This window comes from Myxocyprinus asiaticus, chromosome 24 (genome assembly GCF_019703515.2).
Source record: "Myxocyprinus asiaticus isolate MX2 ecotype Aquarium Trade chromosome 24, UBuf_Myxa_2, whole genome shotgun sequence".
In the NCBI taxonomy this organism is placed as follows: Eukaryota; Metazoa; Chordata; class Actinopteri; order Cypriniformes; family Catostomidae; genus Myxocyprinus; species Myxocyprinus asiaticus.
This window is the reverse complement of record NC_059367.1, coordinates 3,010,602-3,029,877: the sequence shown is the minus strand read 5'-3', so window position 1 is coordinate 3,029,877 and position 19,276 is coordinate 3,010,602.

Sequence of the window (19,276 nt, the reverse complement as noted above, 5' to 3'; positions counted from 1 at the left end):
AGAACCATACTGTAAAGTGGTAATAAAATAAAACTAAATTGATATTAAAATGTAGCGAAATGACCCACAGATGTGTTAATGTTATGAAAAATGTTTTTTGAACTTTTGAGGGAATAATGTCCCAAAATCCACGTATGTGGACATCATGTTTATCAGCGTGCTGATCCCCAAAAAATGAACGCGTTTTTTAAAGTGGCATATCAAACGAAACTAGAGACGCTACTCTTTACACCCAAACAGGTTTCAATTAAAAAACATAAAGAGGTTTCTTACCAGAGGCACTTTTGTTGGCTCTGTGCATGTAGAAATCAACGTCATGTTGTTGTGTCATGTGACTCGGTGCAGCAGAAGTTTACCCTTAAATGACAGTGTAGAGTCTTACGAACAGTATTCGGTCAGTTTTTATTCATTTAAATTATGTGTTGCGTATAGCAAAGATATGTGGACATGGGGTTAAACAAGGTTAAATAAAGATTACAATTGATTCTAGGTAAATCATTATTTACATTAAACTTATTTATCCACAGAAATGCATAGAGACCTATACTTTAGCTGCACATGCACAAGGAAAACTGAGATACTTGACCAAAGGGGATACAGGTCACCCTAATGGTGACATCACACAAAACACCTATTTGCAACAAAACAACATAAATAATACAACAAAAGTGCTAAAACCTCTATGAATTCGTAATAACAGCTATTTAAATGCCCCCATATGTCCCCATTGAACAAGGAAACATAATTAAATAATTCAAGCGCAAGGCATTATGAGTATTCCCCATAACCTCAATTTTGTACTTAATAGTTTGAGATATTAACACTTAAAATCTAAAGTATATGGATTTTTACGATTATCAAGTTCAAGGAACATAGACTTTTGAGTTATGAGCCCAAAACTTTTCAAGCCCAAAACATTTCAAGTAATGCTTAATTAAGACAATGCTTATTTTTCTTCCACTAATGCCAACATTAGGATTTACAGTGTGCCATATGACCATAGTTTATAGTGACAACAGCTGTCAAAAAAAATAAATAAAAAAAATAAAAAATAAAGTAGCCTTTACAACTTCTGCACTATGTTCCATGTTCTTAGAATTCATTTGATATCAGTTATTCACTGATAATCATCCGATCTGCCGCAGGTCTAATCTCGTTTATTTACTGCCAACAACAGGTATCGGCTTAACTGGCCGAAATTAAGGCTTCTAAGAGCACCCCTTTAGAAATCTTGCAATATTGTCATATAGGTGGAATGTAGTGGGATGGATTACTTTTATGATACTTTTGTGGATTAATTTTTAACTTTTTGGAGCTTGACTTCTTTATAAGTTTCTACTTCTACTTCCACTGGAAAAAATAACGGTACATATGTTTGGAATGACATGAAGGTGAGCAAGTAATGGCAGAATTTTCACTTTTGAGCAAAAACATTTTTCCGTAGCATGTCAGTAGCTAGTAGTGTAGCTAACTACTTTTTAAAAAGCTATCATGACTGTAGTTTCACTACTTGATTAGTAGCTTGCCCTATCGTTTCGAAGCTGCTTTCCCAACATTTGTCTCTTTCAAGCACCAGGAGGTATTATGACAAATGATATTTGCTTTGATTCCTCCCCACTTTTGTTATTAACCAGCGATAAGTTACTGCTTCACTGACAGATATCCACAAGTCTCTCTTGAGATCCACTTTAAAGTGTTTGAACAAATAATGAACAGATGTTTCTGCATGAACAAGCGATCTTGATGAAAACAATTAATCAGTGTCCCTCCATTTTACAAATTTGACATTTTAATGTTCTCTCTGTTTTGTAGTTCTCCAAAGTTGCTGTTGTAAGGATGGGAGATGCCGTGGAGGTCGAGAGGGGTTGATAGCTGATAGAGGGTCTGCATCCATCCCTCATTTTAGACGGAACGTAAATAAAGTCACGTGGAATGGAAGGGTCACCTCGTGCGCACGCTGGGTGTCGCACAGTAAAAGGTGCTTTAATATCAGCCGCCTTACAAATCATTCATGTTTTTCAGAACATTAACACATTTTGTATTCCTGCAAGCACAAATGTGGCTATATTTGGAATAGCATACAACCATACTTTTGTACTATTTCCTCAGTATTCATGTTTGTAGGCCTACTACGTGCATAGTGTGCAAATTGTCTATATTCTACAGTACACAAGAAGAGCACACTGCATGAAATACTGTAATCCACAATGCAATGTGCTCAACTTGTCCTCTCATTATCCTTGTGGCAATTGAACCATAATATTAGTTAAAAGTTTGGTCTCACTTTATATTAGGTGTCTTTAACTACTATGTACTAACATTAAAATACATATAATGCAATGTACAATGTGTAATAAAATGTTGTTCGGCAAAATCTGTTCAAGATTCACATTTGCTGCTACTGTGGATGAGGTTAGGGTTAGGGGTAAGTTTAACAGTGTAACTACAGATGTAATTAAATGCCGGTACTTTAAATGTTAGAACAATGCAACAACATGTATGTTCATACTGTAGTCAGTACATTGTATCAAATGCTGAACCCTTTAAGCTCTGAAGGTGTTTATGTTTCAGTGGCATACCCAAAATTAAAGGCTTATAACTCTTAAATAAAAAATAAAAATAATAAACAAGGATGGTCAAGTGTTTGGTATCATTATAAAAAATTTTTTTTTTACATTTTTAATGATAAAGTTTATGATACATTCTGAGACTCTCAGCCTAAGAAACTGGTGAAAAATCACACAAACAATGTTGTCAAATTTATTTTCTGATTTGACATTATATATCTCTGGATGTAAATAAGGTGGCTCCAAAAAACTGCTTTTGTTTAGTTCCCAATCATGTCAACTTTTTCTGAGAAAATTATAAAACAATTATATTAAGTTACAGCATTACAAAAATAATTTATCATGGTGTACAAAAACATCTCCATGTGTCCAAAAGCGTCTCCAAACAAATAAAATATAAGAATTGTACATAAGAACTAATTACACATGCAAAAACAATGACTAAAGATTTGCATAGCATGCAGACATGATTTTAGTAATGAGATTTCACAGAATGAGTTTCATTCTGTGTCATTTGAGTCATCATTGAGTCTGTGTCGTGTATTTGGCGCCATCTCCTGGTGGCCATATGTAACATTGTGCTTCATGTGGATTATCTAATGATCTATGCATCTGATTATCTTGTGTGTGGACTCGTTTGAAAGATAATCGCCTCCTCTAAATAATGGTATGTGATGATATTTTGTGTTCCGATTATTTATCATGAAGTTATAAGCAAAAACGTGGCATATAAGCAACACCAACATATTTGTCAAAGACATATACAAAGTCTGGTTGTATTCTACTCTTTGAGAACTTTCTAGCAACATACTGCATGACACGTGGCTATTTGATGAGTTTGGTGTTATTTCTGATTGCAATAATATGTGCAAAGCAATGTTTTTTATTTTATTTTATTTTTTTTAATAAATTATCAAACCGGAACACTTCTGATATGTCAGCAAATTTCAAATCACTTATTTAGTTTTGGTCATAATGCCTGCATGCATTGGAAAGTAGAGCTTCTAACCTTTCAAATTTTGTGTTGGTCAAGGTTGTAGTTATTAATATTTTGACTTTTGTTTTCTGCTTGCAGGCAAAGGGTTAAGTACATAGTAGTTAAAGACACCTAATACAAAGTGGGTCAGATTGTTATTATTATTATTATTATTATTTTTTTTTTATTTTTTTTTTTTATTATTTTTGATCAGACCGCTGAGATACAAGACATTAGTGTTTTTGCATTAAGAATGCAAAAACATACATCGTTTTAAGGTCATGTAGCAACAACGTAACATACTATTGTTTGAAACATTAATCATTGCATAATGCGAACTGTTTCTCATACTGATTTTGTTTAATATTGTTTTATATACTCCATGTCACAATGGGCCTGTTTACACCTGGTATTAAGATGCGCTTTGGGTGATGTTCCACTAACATAAAAAAAACCCAAACAAAACACACACAGTACTGCACGTCTTCATTTTCAAAACTAGTGCTATTTTTTAGCATTTCAAACCTAACAAACGTCTTTCTGTCAAATATTTAGCTTGAAAAGCATTCCTGTGCTATCTTTCTTTAAAATAAATGACACATTTTTATGTTTTATTATCTAATGCTATGGCATACATTTTTAAGTGTGACTTAAATACATTTTGTGTTCAAATGTCTGTGTGTGTTATTGAATCTGTGTGTGTTGTGTTTTGTAGTGCTGGTCTGTTGAGTGACACGTTCAGACTGTGAACAGCAGCACCCGTGTCTGTGTCTGTGTGGGATAAATGAGCAGAAGAAGAGAGCTGAGCTGATACTCTCCTGGATCAGAGCTCTCCTCAGGGACCCTCAGAACGGACACACACACACACACACACACACACACACACACACATGTTGGTGCGGCTATTCTTATGAGGACTCTCCGTAGACATAATTATTTTCATACTGTGCAAACTATAGATTCTATCCCCTAAACTCACAAAAAACTTTCTGCATTTTTACATTTTCAATAAAACATCGTTTATGATTTATAAGCATTTTGAATTATGGGGACACTAGAAATGTCCTCATAAACCACATTTATAGCATAATACCCTTGTAATTACTAGTTTGTAACCTAAAAACTCCTTGTAAACCACCCAAACCCGCCCACAGACACACACACACACACACACAGTACTGAGATTAGCAACCCTTCTTAAATAATCAGTATTCTGCCAGGTTTGTTCATATGGATCTTTTCTTTCATTTGATCAATGGTGTATTTGTCATGATAGATCAACAGTTCAATTTAATTCAATTCAAATGTGCTCTATTGGCATTACAAAGGGCACAATGTATAGAGCGCAACAGTCTGGTTCCAGAAGTAAAAAGCCTATTCATTTTCTCCATAGGGAAATTGATTATTAATGACAACTTATAACCCATTAAAGACAGACCTACAGTGAGCTCCGAGGTTGTTAATCGATGGTATATCATTCTCTTCATATAATCATCTACGCCCCTGACTTCTGGAACACTGTGTTGGTTCAACTGCGTGTTCTTGTGTATCAGTCCCTCTTTTTATTTGTCTATCAAATCGTTTGACAGTCCTTTTTTATTGTTTGTGTCAATAATTGTTACAAGTTATTACTACTTACATACAGTGCATCCAGAAAGTATTCACAGCGCTTCACTTTTTCCACATTTTGTTATGTTACAGCCTTATTCCAAAATGGATTAAATTCATTATTTTCCTCAAAATTCTACAAACAATACCCAATAATGACAACGTGAAAGAAGTTTGTTTGAAATCTTTGCAAATTTATTACAAATCAAAAACGAAAAAAATTACATGTACAGAAGTATTCACAGCCTTTGTCATGACACTCAAAATTGAGCTCAGGTGAATCCTGTTTCCACTGATCATCCTTGAGATGTTTCTACAACTTGATTGGAGTCCACCTGTGGTAAATTCAGTTGATTGGACATGATTTGGAAAGGCACACACCTGTCTATATAAGGTCCCAGAGTTAACAGTGCATGTCAGAGCACAAACCAAGCCATGAGGTCCAAGGAATTGTCAGTAGACCTCCGAGACAGGATTGTATCGAGGCACAGATCTGGGGAAGGGTACAGAAAAATTTCTGCAGCATTGAAGGTCCCAATGAGCACAGTGGCCTCCATCATCGTAAATGGAAGAAGTTTGGAACCACCAGGACTCTTCTTAGAGCTGGCCGCCTGGCCAAACTGAGCGATCGGGGGAGAAGGGCCTTAGTCAGGGAGGTGACCAAGAACCCGCTGGTCACTCTGACAGAGCTCCAGCGTTTCTCTGTGGAGAGAGGAGAACCTTCCAGAAGAACAACCATCTCTGCAGCACTCCACCAATCAGGCATGTATGGTAGAGTGGCCAGACGGTTGCCACTCCTCAGTAAAAGGCACATGACAGCCCGCCTGAAGTTTGCCAAAAGGCACCTGAAGGACTCTCAGACCATGAGAAACAAAGATTGAACTCTTTGGCCTGAATGGCAAGCGTCATGTCTGGAGGAAACCAGGCACCGCTCATCACCTGGCCAATACCATCCCTATAGTGAAGCATGGTGGCGGCAGCATCATGCTGTGGGGATGTTTTTCAGCGGCAGGAACTGGGAGACTAGTCAGGATCGAGGGAAAGATGAATGCAGCAATGTACAGAGACATCCTTGATGAAAACCTGCTCCAGAGCGCTCTGGACCTCAGACAGGGGCGAAGGTTCATCTTCCAACAGGACAACAACCCTAAGCACACAGCCAAGATAACAAAGGAGTGGCTCCGGGACAACTCTGTGAATGTCCTTGAGTGGCCCAGCCAGAGCCCAGACTTGAATCCGATTGAACATCTCTGGAGAGATCTGAAAATGGCTGTGCACCGCCGCTCCCCATCCAACCTGATGGAGCTTGAGAGGTCCTGCAAAGAAGAATGGGAGAAACTGCCCCAAAATAGGTGTGCCAAGCTTGTAGCATCATACTCAAAAAGACTTGAGTCTCTAATTGGTGCCAAAGGTGCTTCAACAAAGTACTGAGCAAAGGCTGTGAATGCTTATGTACATGTGATTTTTTTCGTTTTTGATTTTTAATACATTTGCAAAGATTTCAAACAAACTTCTTTCACGTTGTCATTATGGGGTATTGTTTGTAGAATTTTGAGGAAAATAATGAATTTAATCCATTTTGGAATAAGGCTGTAACATAACAAAATGTGGAAAAAGTGAAGCGCTGTGAACACTTTCCGGATGCACTGTAAACATATGGACTTGTGTATAACGGAACATCTCCTTGTGGTTCAACACGTGTCTACAAGCAACATAGAATGACAGTGACAGCCAGCCAGTGTGCCGTCATCCACTTTCATTCACTTCTGGCTTGTTTTATTCAGGTTCTGGGCCTTTTATAGATCAGTGGTTAGATGGATCGATCAGACGTCTGCATTTTTTCACTTTTCTTGTTGCAAAGGGCAAAATGGCACATTTACCTATTTAAATGAATATTAGATGTTAAAACTACATAGAATTATAGTCCTTACCAGGAATATACTTTAACGTCTGTTGTTGTTTATGCTTGAGGACTTGCTATTGGCTGTTGCCATTGCATAATTAATGAGGTACATCTGTGCAGGTTTTGGGGACTGTTTAGGGGGTGTTATTAATTAACATTTAAAAGTTATTAGGGGTTATAGTTATGTTTTAAGTTCCATCTAATGTTAATTATGTAATTTTATGTTATGACATGTATATTTATTTTTAGTTACCTTGGGTGAGATTAGAGTTAGAGTTAGATGTGATACTGTTTGACATAGTGAATGCTAATACGTCACTTTTTGGAGCTCTGAATCAAGTGGATGCGATAAAATATTCAATAAATGATTCTGAGTTTCAAAGCGCTCATACTGTCACACACTGGCGACACCTGCTGGTGAAATCACATGACTTGACTAGTGAGATGTACATTTAGAAGCATTGGAATAAAAACAAAATGTTTGTTAAGGTTTCAGAGCTTTACTAAAGCACTCATCACTTGCTAAAGTTTGCTAAAGCTATACTCCTTTTCAATCAATTCCCATGCTATACTACTATTAACGCGTGTGCCAGAAGTGCGTCTATTTTTATGTAAGCTGAAGTTCCATTGAGGCGTAAGCTAAAAGTGCCGCCCCAGTTCCGGCGCCCCTGTCCTATACTTATAAGCAGCAACTTTAAATCAGTATGGGTAGTTTTTTATTTTTTCAACGTTTTTTTTTTTCTCCCCAATTTGGAATGCCCAATTCCCAATGCGCTCTAAATCCTCATGGTGGCGTAGTGACTCGCCTCAATCCGGGTGGCGGAGGACAAATCTCAGTTGCCTCCGCGTCTGAGACCGTCAATCCGCGCATCTTATCACGTGGCTTGTTGAGCGTGTTACCGCGGAGACATAGCGCATGTGGAGGCTTCGCGCAATTCTCCGCGGCATCCACGCACAATTCACCACACCCCCCACCGAGAGCAAGAACCACATTATAGCGACCACGAGGAGGTTACCCCATGTGACTCTACCCTCCCTAGCAACCGGGCCAATTTGGTTGCTTAGGAAGCCTGACTGGAGTCATTCAGCACACCCTGGATTCAAACTCACGATTCCAGGGGTGGTAGTCAGCGTCAATACTCGCTGAGCTACCCAGGCCCCCTTTTTCCATCATTTTTAATTCAATTACATAATTCGCAATGCTTCATGGGTTTGAAGTTCATTCCCTCATTAAAGACGGTAAGTACACAGTCTTGTACCTTTGTCTTTTTGTCCAATTTTCAAATACTTTTTTGCTTCAAATCAGTGTTTGTAATGTTGTGAATCACCTCAGAGCTGGTTGGTTCATGCCTTACAACTCTTTTATGAAGGATTTTATGAAATCCCTGTGGAAATAATGAATTGGGAAAAATTCTTCTGGAACCAATTTCTCTTTTTCTGTTTTCGACTAGATCAGGTGCATGTGTGAATAATTTATTTTTTTATTTTTTTTAAATCGTTCCACATTTTATTTCATATAGATTTGTATAAAATGTTACATACAGGAATCTGATACATGTATGAACATGGATATAAAATTAAAGTTCATATACCTGTATATACACTATATGGCCAAAAGTTTGTGGACACCCCCTTCTAATTAATGAATTTGGTTAATCCATTAAATCCAGTAAAGAAAAATCTTAATGTTTCTTTATGTAATGGCTTGGCCTTTGTGTGCTTCCAAATTTGTGGCAACTGTTTGGGGATAGCCCTTTTCTGTTCCAGCATGTCAATGCCCCTGTGAACAAAGTGAGGTCCATAAAGAAATGGTTTACTGTGTCTGGCGTGGAAGAAATTGACTGGCCTGCACAAAGCCCAGACCTGTACCCCACTGATCACTTTTGGGGTGAACTGGAACAGCAACTGTAAGTCAGGCCCCGTTGACCAACATCAGTTCCTGACCTCACTGATAGCCTTGTGTCTGAATGAGAGCAAATCCCTGCAGCCATGTTACTACATACAGTATAGTGGAAAGCCTTCCCAAAAGAGTGGAAGCTCTTATTACAGCAAAAGGGGAAACTGATGCCTAAGGTTTTGAAATCAAATGTTCATCAAGCACATATGGTGTCCACAAACTTTTGGCCATATAGTGTATATATATATATATATATAATTTAATTACTGTGGGGTCACAGTTGTGCACATAACAACTTCACATAGCTTCGAACAGCTCATACAATCAGAATTTAGCGCCACAAATACGTTTTATAAATTGTTTTATCGAATGCTTTCACTTTCCTAGTAAGCAATAACACGTCCCTACACTGTAACTCTCTGAGTGTTTGATCCTGGTGAAGCGCAGAGCGCAGAATAACCTGTATCTGCATTTCAAACATCACACCAGCCTCATTATCCAACAACTCGCCTAGAATTTGTTTGCGCTGTAACCGAGTCTTACAGCCGGCCGAGAAATTGTGGAAAGCAATCACTCCGTTTGGCTAATTTGCCAAAAGTCCATCCATAACTAGATGAAGGAAGGTCTAGTTTAATCCGCTGTCAGAGTGTGACCCCCCCTTAAAAGCAAACAGGATTAGAGTAATCCCTACAGATTGTTTGTCTTTCTTGGCTCGTCTTTACCGGCTCCTTGTGGTCCCACTCTTAAGGATAAAAAGATGGAGAGAATGAAAGAGGAAGGAGAGAGATTTTTGAATAGCAAAGGAAAGTATGTATGTGTATATGAATATGTGTGTGCATTGGCCTCTGCCATTTAATGAAAGCTTGCGATGAAGCGGATACATTCATGCACAACTGAAGGCTGCAATTAAGGCTGGAGTTAGCTGCAGTCAGCCACTTTAGATCTTTTTAATGTAAATATGTGTCTCCCGCTCAAAGAGCTTTGCGAGACGCTTTAAATGAAGGTTCTCTCTTCTTAATGAGTGAGCTGTGATGTTGATAGCCCATCTTTCTGTCCTACTCTCTTCAGGCAGTTAGACCCAACTTTAAATTATGTCTCTGTTGAAAATTGGTTCTCCTTTTTAACCATTGTGAAATAAAGTGTCTTAGTTCCCATCCTTGCACATGTCTGTTTTTTCACCTCTAATTTCTGTCTTTCACATTTCAAATAAGGCATACATTCAGCCTGGTCTCATAGAATCATGCTACTATACCTACATTTTTTCAAAATGATTTTTACGTGGCTCGTTGGATGTATTGAGACAGTTTTATGGTGACATGAACGCTAGAGGTGCAACAACAACAACGACTTTATTCACTTTCACACAAAACACGAGTTAATGCTATCTTATGACACTTTTACTATAGCGCATGACTTATTTTATCCTTTGCATTACATAATCAACTACTGTACATTTACAAGCTTCGAGTGCTATCAAATTGTGTTGTGTAGTGATGTAAAGGACCGGATACAAGTCCTGAAGAGCAAGCGATTTGACACGTGAGCCAAAAGTGTCATAGAAGCACCACAAAATGACCTGGTTGTGTTTTTCATCTCACATTTGCTTTTTATGACACTCTCAGTAAGCTTTAGGTTTTGTTGATTTAAAACTTTATATATCATTAACCTTAAAAACCTCATCTGTTTGCAAGAACATTTAACTCGCTTTTAGCACCACAAAGTGGTCATTCCACCTTAGGACTTCCACGATACGTATAATGAACCATACATTATCTTACATACACAGTCACGTAAGATCGGGCTCCAAAAATTATAGCACTTGAAAACAGTCACATTTTTAAAATGTAGTCAACATGAAATACTAGTTTATTTATTTTCTTAATACACCTTTCTGGTCTTTTTGTGAACAATTCATTGTTGTGTGTATTCATAATCTTTCATCAAAATGGAATAACTTGCTCCACCTCTGAAATAATTGTCCTTTTCATCACCAGTAGAAAGCGCTTTTCAACAGCCAATCAGTTCCTGATGAATTATCAACAATTTAACTTTTTTTTTATCTCTCTCATTGATTATCCTGTTTAACTTGAATATATGTCACATTATGTTGACTTCGCTTCCCTCTTAATTAATAATAATATTGTTGCTACCAAAAACATTGGCATTACTGGAAAGTTCTAGAAAGTTCTAGAAGTTACTCCAAGTTTACTCAGCACTGAATCCATCTGGAATGTTCTGGAAAATAGGTCAATTTCAAAATATCACTATCCTGGTCAGAAAAGCAAAGTTTGTGGGGCATAATAGCCATTTTCTATACTTTTGAGGCATAAGCAATTAGGAAATAACACTTACTACCCAGGAACAAAAATTGTGTTACATAGTGTTATAAGTATAGAAACAATATATTTTATGTTTATTGCAAAATATTCAGATTTGTACAAATATATAAGTAGTTTAAAGGTGATGACTCAATCACATCACTCACAGTGCATCATGGGAGTGGGCGGTCGCTCCGAGGTATGTTTCGCGGGTTTCGTTGGATGCTGTTCTCTGATTGGTGGATCTTTCTCTGCTGCACCATGGGTAATGTAGTTATTTACCATGAATTCTGCTATCAAACCTGTTGTGTTGTCCTTATAAGCAGCATAGCAAGATGTATAAATGAAGAAAGACAAAAATACTTTGACAATACTTTTTCTCTCATCATTTACTCACCCTCATGCCATCCCGGATGTGTATTATTTTCTTTCTTCTGATGAACAAAAACAAAGCTTTTAAGAACAATATCTCAGCTCTGTTGGTCCTTACAATGCAAGTGAACAGGGTCCAAAACTTTGAAGACCAAAAAGCACATAAAGGCAGCATAAAAGTAATCCAGTGGTTAAGTCCATATCTTCAGAAGCGATATGATGGGTGTGGGTGTGAAACAGAAGTCCTTTTTTACTATAAATCTCCACTTTCGAACAACCCTCCTAAGCACTCTTATCTCCCAAGAGTTCTTCATCTTTTGTTTTTGTTGGTTTGTGTTCTTCATGCATATCACCACCTACTGGGCAGGGTCAGGGAGGAGAATTATGGTAAAACAAGGAATTACATATTGATCTGTTTCTCACCCACATTTATCATATCGCTTCTGAACATATGGATTAAACCACTGAAGTCGTATGGATTACTTTTATGCTGAATTTATGTGCTTTATGGAGTTTCAAAGTTTTGGACCTCATTGACTTGCATTGTATGGACCTACAGAGCTGAACTATCTTCGTTTGTGTTCAGCAGAAGAAGAAAAGTGAGACACATCTGGGATGGCATGAGGGTGAGTAAATGATGAGAGAAAAAGTATCATCAAAGTATTTTTGTCTTTATTTATGCATCTTGACTATGCTGCTTATAAGGACAACACAACAGATAACATTCTTTATTTAACCTACTTTTGAAGAGGAACTCTCATCCTTGAGTTTCGTTTGAAGTTTGTTTGCTCTAACAGCTGGTAAGAAGGTTGAAAAATTGCTCAGAACTGCAAACGACGAGTTGATTAGTCTGTGTGTACATGTCACCACTAAACAAACACGTCTTCTCCACACAATGTTGCTTTGTTTGTTTATGGAAAAAAAAACGCATTGTGTTGTATATAGTTTCATTGTTCTCGGCTTGTGTTGAAAGTATAAAAGGCAGCATTAATGAATAAAAATGAAAGCAACTCAAGGTTGGATATTTTCTCTGCTGAGCAACCGATTTCTCACATAAAGTTTGCATTAATGAGTATCAACAGGCTTCCTGATGTTTTTGTTTGTTTGTTTGGCTGCGGTTTCATTTCACACCAAAATCCACAGCATCGCAACAAACAGAAGGTGATAGTGGCACAGGAAGTCTTAAGCTTCTCGCATCTGTTTCTAGATGTAAACAACCTAAATTATAATATCACCAAATTTCTTTCAGTATAGTTCACTTGCATTTTAATAATCACATGCTTTAAAATATGAGAAATCAATCTGCACATGTGATCAAGCATGAAGTGAAGGATGAAGGAGGAATGAAGTGTTGAATGTGAAGGTACATGGAGTAATCCTGTGGTTGAGCACTCATGGTTTAAATCTGTAATCACGGTTCTTCCACTGTTCGCCGACTGACGTAAGCACAGCAGGACTCTTTGTAATACTGGCCTTGAGAATGCCACAGGAGCCCGTGTGCTGTGTGTGTGTGTGCTTGTTTTTAAAAGAAGAACAAAACTTCATGTTCTGTTGTTTACCTCTGTCTTTGTTATCTTGATTCAGGACCACTGTGACATCCACTAACAAAAAAGTACCATGGTGTTCTCTGAAGTAGCTTGGAGTACTACGCAAATACAATGGTACATGAACACGGTAATCACTGGAAAAAAATCCCATATACTTACATTAAAAGGAGGGACCCGAGTCATATCATAGAAACCTGGATGTGGGGTCTGTTGACTTGGGTTCTTAACCCTCCTATGGTATTGAAAAATGGCACCTCCCTTTGGTATTCACGGTCATTTTTGACCAGAAGTGTCAGATGTGTTCCTTTTTTTTTTTTTTTTTTTCATAATGATGATGATTATGATGATAATGATACCATTTCTTCTTCCCTGAAGTAAGAACAATAAAATTATGCATTTATTTTGGGATTTTATGCCATTTTGATCTTATTTACATGTAAATGTCTAAATTGTTTCCATTAATTTGCATATACAAATAAGCAAATAAAATATAACATGTCATGCCAGTAACAGCCTGTAGTGTCACCTACTGTGTAGTCTGATGGCTTGTTGTAATCTAATTTTATATTTGATCACAAAATATGCATTTGGATATATATTTAGACATTATCAAACTATTATTTGGTTTAGCATTTTAATATTGATTTGAAGTGTCAGTTTTTGCAGTTAATGTCATTATGCTTGTCATCAAACCTGACCATGGTGTTACAAGAGAAGACACAGAGTAAGCATTTTTCTACCAATAATTTATTTCACACATAAACATTTTATAACTCAAAGTAAATGCATAATAATGTCAAGAAACAGAAATGAACTTTAAAATTCTGAAAATATAATTAGAGTGTAAAACAGAAGAATCAGAGTAAACATTTTGCAATTTCAAACTTTCTATAGTAAAAATGTATTTTGCAAACGTGTGTGTGTGTGTGTGTGTGTGTGTGTGTGTGTTTGTGTGTTCTGTATTGTGAGTGTGTTTTCATCTCACCCCTTCATTTCTGAGTGTGTGTTTAGCATTGTGACTGATTTATTTATTTATTTATTTATTGACAAATGTAAAAAAAAGCTCTTTTTTATAGTCTAACCAGTTCATCTGTGTGTGTGTGTGTGAGTGGGTGTGAGTGGGTGTGTATATTTTGCATTGAGGATGTTTTAAAGTCTCAACCTGTAATTTCAGTCGGTTTTTTTCACGACCACTTAAACTCATCAAATCAAGCCCATTTTTTTTTTTTTTTTTTTTTTCAGATGCAAATGGAGGAAAAGTCACCAAGTCTTGTACTGCCTAGATAAAGGAAACCAATTATATTAAAAGAGGAAAATGTATTTTAGTCAAAAATGACCGAATACCATAGGAGGGTTAAGTAACCACCATATTTTCTTCAGAAAATGTAAGAAAAATTGTATTAGTCCTCTTTTATCCGTGCTCCATTGTTTTCCTTCAGAACTCTGACCCGTTCTTTGGTTCTGACAGCATTCCAGTCTCCATGTGGTTGCTGCTCCATATTCAGAGCAGGTCACAGAATCCAGAACCCCCAACAAAAGTGGGAAGATTAACCGTCCTTCAGCCACGGATGCCCTAATGCTAACAGACAGCTAGCAGTTGTCGGTTCTTGTCGGGTCAGCTGGTGGGTTTGAGCGTTGACCCTGTGCTGTCGGGCTTTATGTGTGAGAGAGAAAGAGAGAGAGAGAGAGAACGAAAGTATATAGGCAGTTGATGTGACATCATGTTTTTAATGTCCCTTTATAAAAAGGATGTAATTTTTTTTTTAAGTTACAGATATTTTTTGTAGGCCTATCCCATCGTACAATGCACAGCCAACTATAAGGAAACCATTTATAGGTTGATTTCACCAAAAAGTGAACTCATTGTGTCTCTATGGCACTATCAAAACATTCCTCTGTTTGTTTGAGCAGTCGACACAGCAACACTGACTCGCACTGACCAATAGTGTGAGTTTGGGGGCAGGACTATCTGTTTAGACATCCAATGGAAGACGGGGAGTTTTCTGGAATCTGTTTGAAAACAGTGGTTATTTTAGCAAAAATTACACACTACAGCTTTAACAATTTTAAAATATATTGTGGTTGCTAAGGTGTTATGAGTGGTTTTTAATGCATTGCTTTGTTGTTGCTAGGGTGTTGAGGGTTGTGCCAGGGTGTTGCTTTGCAGCTGCTAAGGTGTTATGAGTGGTTTTGAATGCATTGCTTTGTCGTTGCTACTGTGTTGTGGGTGGTTGCCAAGGTGTTGCTCTGGGATTGCTAAGGTATTATAAAAAAAATTAATTCTATGTGGTTGCTAGGGTGTAGTGAGTTGTTGTCAGGGTGTTTCTATGTGGTTGCTAAGGTGTTTTGAGTGTTTTTTTATGCATTGCAATGTGGTTGCTAGGGTGTTGTGGGTGGTTATCAGGGTGATGTATACACCAGCTTAAACAGTTTAAAAATATATCAATAAATCTGGAATTTCATGATGACAAAAAATCACATTATTCTTTAATTATCGACTTTCTCTTTATGTCTTTATTTCAAATTGGAATCTCATTATATTAATAACTATTTAGTAAAAATCATATAAACATTATCTGGCTTTAGATAACACTTTGCTTTAAATATAAAGATAACACTTGTCTAAATATGATTCATAGAAATTATTCATCGTACTATTCTAAAATTACTCAAAACTACTTAAACAGCATGCTTTAAAAAGTATTATAATTATTGCGCACATCATCATATTATTTTACAGACTAAATTGAATATTTGTACCTTTTAAAAATTCATTTCAGTTTTAATTTTCAATTTACAGCCTCTAGAACATATACTTGACCTTATACAAACATCTAAAAATTTGAACCTAAAATCTTAGTGTGGGGGTAAAAAAGTTAATGTTCATGTCCATTTGTCAACTTCACATATATGAGCTGGCGAACACCAAAGCTAGTTTGACCCCTGAAGACCATGGGGTCTCTTGGGTGCATTTGTGCCATGATGGTATATTTGTGTGAGGCGGTTTGGTGTGGATAGTTTGAAGGAATGCTGTGGGACTGACGGGCAGTGGAGCGAGGATGGTCTATCCCCAACGGGGGTTACAGGGTTTCTCACCACATCACATGGTCTATTTACCACCTCAGTGAAGGACAGAAGCATTTACCCTACTGGCCCTCTCCAGAGTTCTGCCTGAGGGACTCGCACCAAACACAATCTAATAGCTTCATATGGTTTTTAGATGGACAGCATTTGTTTGGTCCAGTTTAGTGTACATTTGTATGTTATACAACTATAAGTTTACATTTTGTGAACAAAATGAGTGGTGATTGCCCATACAAAATTCACCACCATGATGGTAGAGTGTTGTGTATGGTTGCCAGGGTGTTGCTATGTGATTGCTTAAGTTTTCTGGGTGGTTTGAGTGCACTACTACAGTATGTGGTTGCTACATTGTTAATGGTGGTTTTTAAGGTGTTGGTCTGTGATTGCTAAGATGTTATGGGTGGTTTTTAATTCATTGCTATGTGGTTACTAGTGTGTTGTTCAGCAATTGCTAAGGTGTTCTGAATAGTTTTGAATGCTATGTTGTTCCTAAGATGTTGTAGGTGGTGGCCAGGGTATTACTCTGCGGTTGCTAAGGTGTTATAATTGTTTTTTAATGTATCGCTATGTGGTTGCTAGGGTGTAGTGGGTTCTTGTCAGCGTGTTGCTCTGTGGTTGCTAAGGTGTTATAATTGTTTTTTAATGTATCGCTGTGTGGTTGCTAGGGTGTAGTGTGTTCTTGTCAGCGTGTTGCTCTGTGGTTGCTAAGGTGTTATAATTGTTTTTTAATGTATCGCTATGTGGTTGCTAGGGTGTAGTGGGTTCTTGTCAGTGTGTTGCTCTGTGGTTGCTATGGTGTTATAATTGTTTTTTAATGTATCGCTATGTGGTTGCTACGGTGTAGTGGGTTCTTGTCAGCGTGTTGCTCTGTGGTTGCTAAGGTGTTATAATTGTTTTTTAATGTATCGCTATGTGGTTGCTAGGGTGTAGTGGGTTCTTGTCAGCGTGTTGCTATGTGGTTGCTAAGGTGTTATAATTGTTTTTTAATGTATCGCTATGTGGTTGCTAGGGTGTAGTGGGTTCTTGTCAGCGTGTTGCTCTGTGGTTGCTAAGGTGTTATAATTGTTTTTTAATGTATCGCTATGTGGTTGCTAGGGTGTAGTGGGTTCTTGTTAGCGTGTTGCTCTGTGGTTGCTAAGGTGTTATAATTGTTTTTTAATGTATCGCTATGTGGTTGCTAGGGTGTAGTGGGTTCTTGTCAGCGTGTTGCTCTGTGGTTGCTAAGGTGTTATAATTGTTTTTTTAATGTATTGCTATGTGGTTGCTAGGGTGTAGTGGGTTCTTGTCAGCATGTTGCTCTGTGGTTGCTAAGGTGTTATAATTGTTTTTTAATGTATCGCTATGTTGTTGCTAGTGTGTTGTGGGTGGTTGCCGGGGTGTTGCTCTGCAGTTGCTAAGATGTTCTGAGTGTGCATTGCTATATGGTTGCCAGAGTGTTGTGGGTTGTTGCCAGTGTGTTGGTCTGCGGTTGCTAAGGTGTAACGTATTGCTATGTGGTTTCTAGGTAGTTGCTTATTGGTCCAAGTCTAAAGACCCCACTCTCAAGTCTCTATGATATTCTGGTGTTTAGATATGGCTTGGTCCCTCCTTCAAAGTGTGTCTATGAGATTTTTCTCAAGTTTTATCATCAAAATTGTAATTGTGATCGTTTAGGAGAGTAATAGCACATCTCTCCTTAACAAGACACAGGATTTGAGGTATTATTCATGTCCATTCTATACTATAAGGTTGTGCAAAATCTACAGCCCATGTTTTGAAGATATTAGGTCAGCTTCTTAGAAAAAAAAAACCCTGTTTCTCTCCCATTTATGTTGTGCTTTTATCAGAAGTATTTTAAAAGACATCTTGTCAAGCACTTATGCCATACATCTGATTCCGTAGCACACAATAGTGCTTATCAATGTGCACGTCTCTCAACAGGTTTATCATCGAACAATACCGACTCTCTCGTTCGTTCAGCATTGTTTGTTTTTGGGATCTTTTTTTGTTCGTTTGTTTTCATCATTCCACCCCTTTCTCCTCCACTCATATTTTTCCGTAGGCCTCTCCATCATTAGGGCGAGAAAGCGGGGCTTTTTTCCTCAACATGCTCTGAAGTCTTCGAGTCCCATCAGACCTTCTTCAGATTAAAGTGAGGGCTGGAAAGTGCTTCCTCGCTGGCAAAGAGCAAAAGGCCATCAATACAATGGAGCGGCTCTCGAGGTCTTTCTCTGCCTCTCTCTTACAAATATAATACAACATTCCCGTCGATATTATTGAGATGCGGCATGTAAACGCAGGCCCTCTCTCCCATTTCTTTTAACCTGTTAATGTGTATTGATTTGGGTCCACCATGCAGGACCAAATGTGCGGCTTGCTTTAGGGCTCTTCTGTTCGAATGGTGCAGCTGACTCGTCAAGCTTTCAAGAGCCAGATTTTCTCTTCTTTTATCAAAGCTCTGGGCTTTTATCAAAGAGGGGGGTATTTATTTATTTATTTATTTCCTTTGCTAACCAATGTTTTACAATAAAAGAACATGTCTCGATATGAATAAAGATTTCTAAAGGACCGCAGTCAACAGGAAAGGCTTAGTGCAAGGAGACTCACCATTGATTTGTTAATGTACCATACTGATTTTTCAGGTGTTTCCTTTGTACGTCATTTCTGACACATCTTCATATAATTCTCCCAGTTGTCCCGACAATCTAGTGAAAGTAGGATATTTTTGTACAAGTACAAAGATTTTGATTTTCAGAACAATAACATCAAGAATTAAATTACCCGAAATACACTCCCAAAAAATTGCTCTTTGACTAAACTTGATTCAAAGGTGGACAGTGGTTCCACATGTTTGAAATAATTTTTCTTAACCTCGTTTGACACCCTACATCCACATGCATGGACGTTGTATTTTGGCTTCACTAAACGCAATGCATAATTTAATTTAATTTAAACAGACTGATCTCAGTTCAGGAGATTCTGTGCTGTTGATAAAGGGTTAAACTTTTGACGTACGGAGTCATGT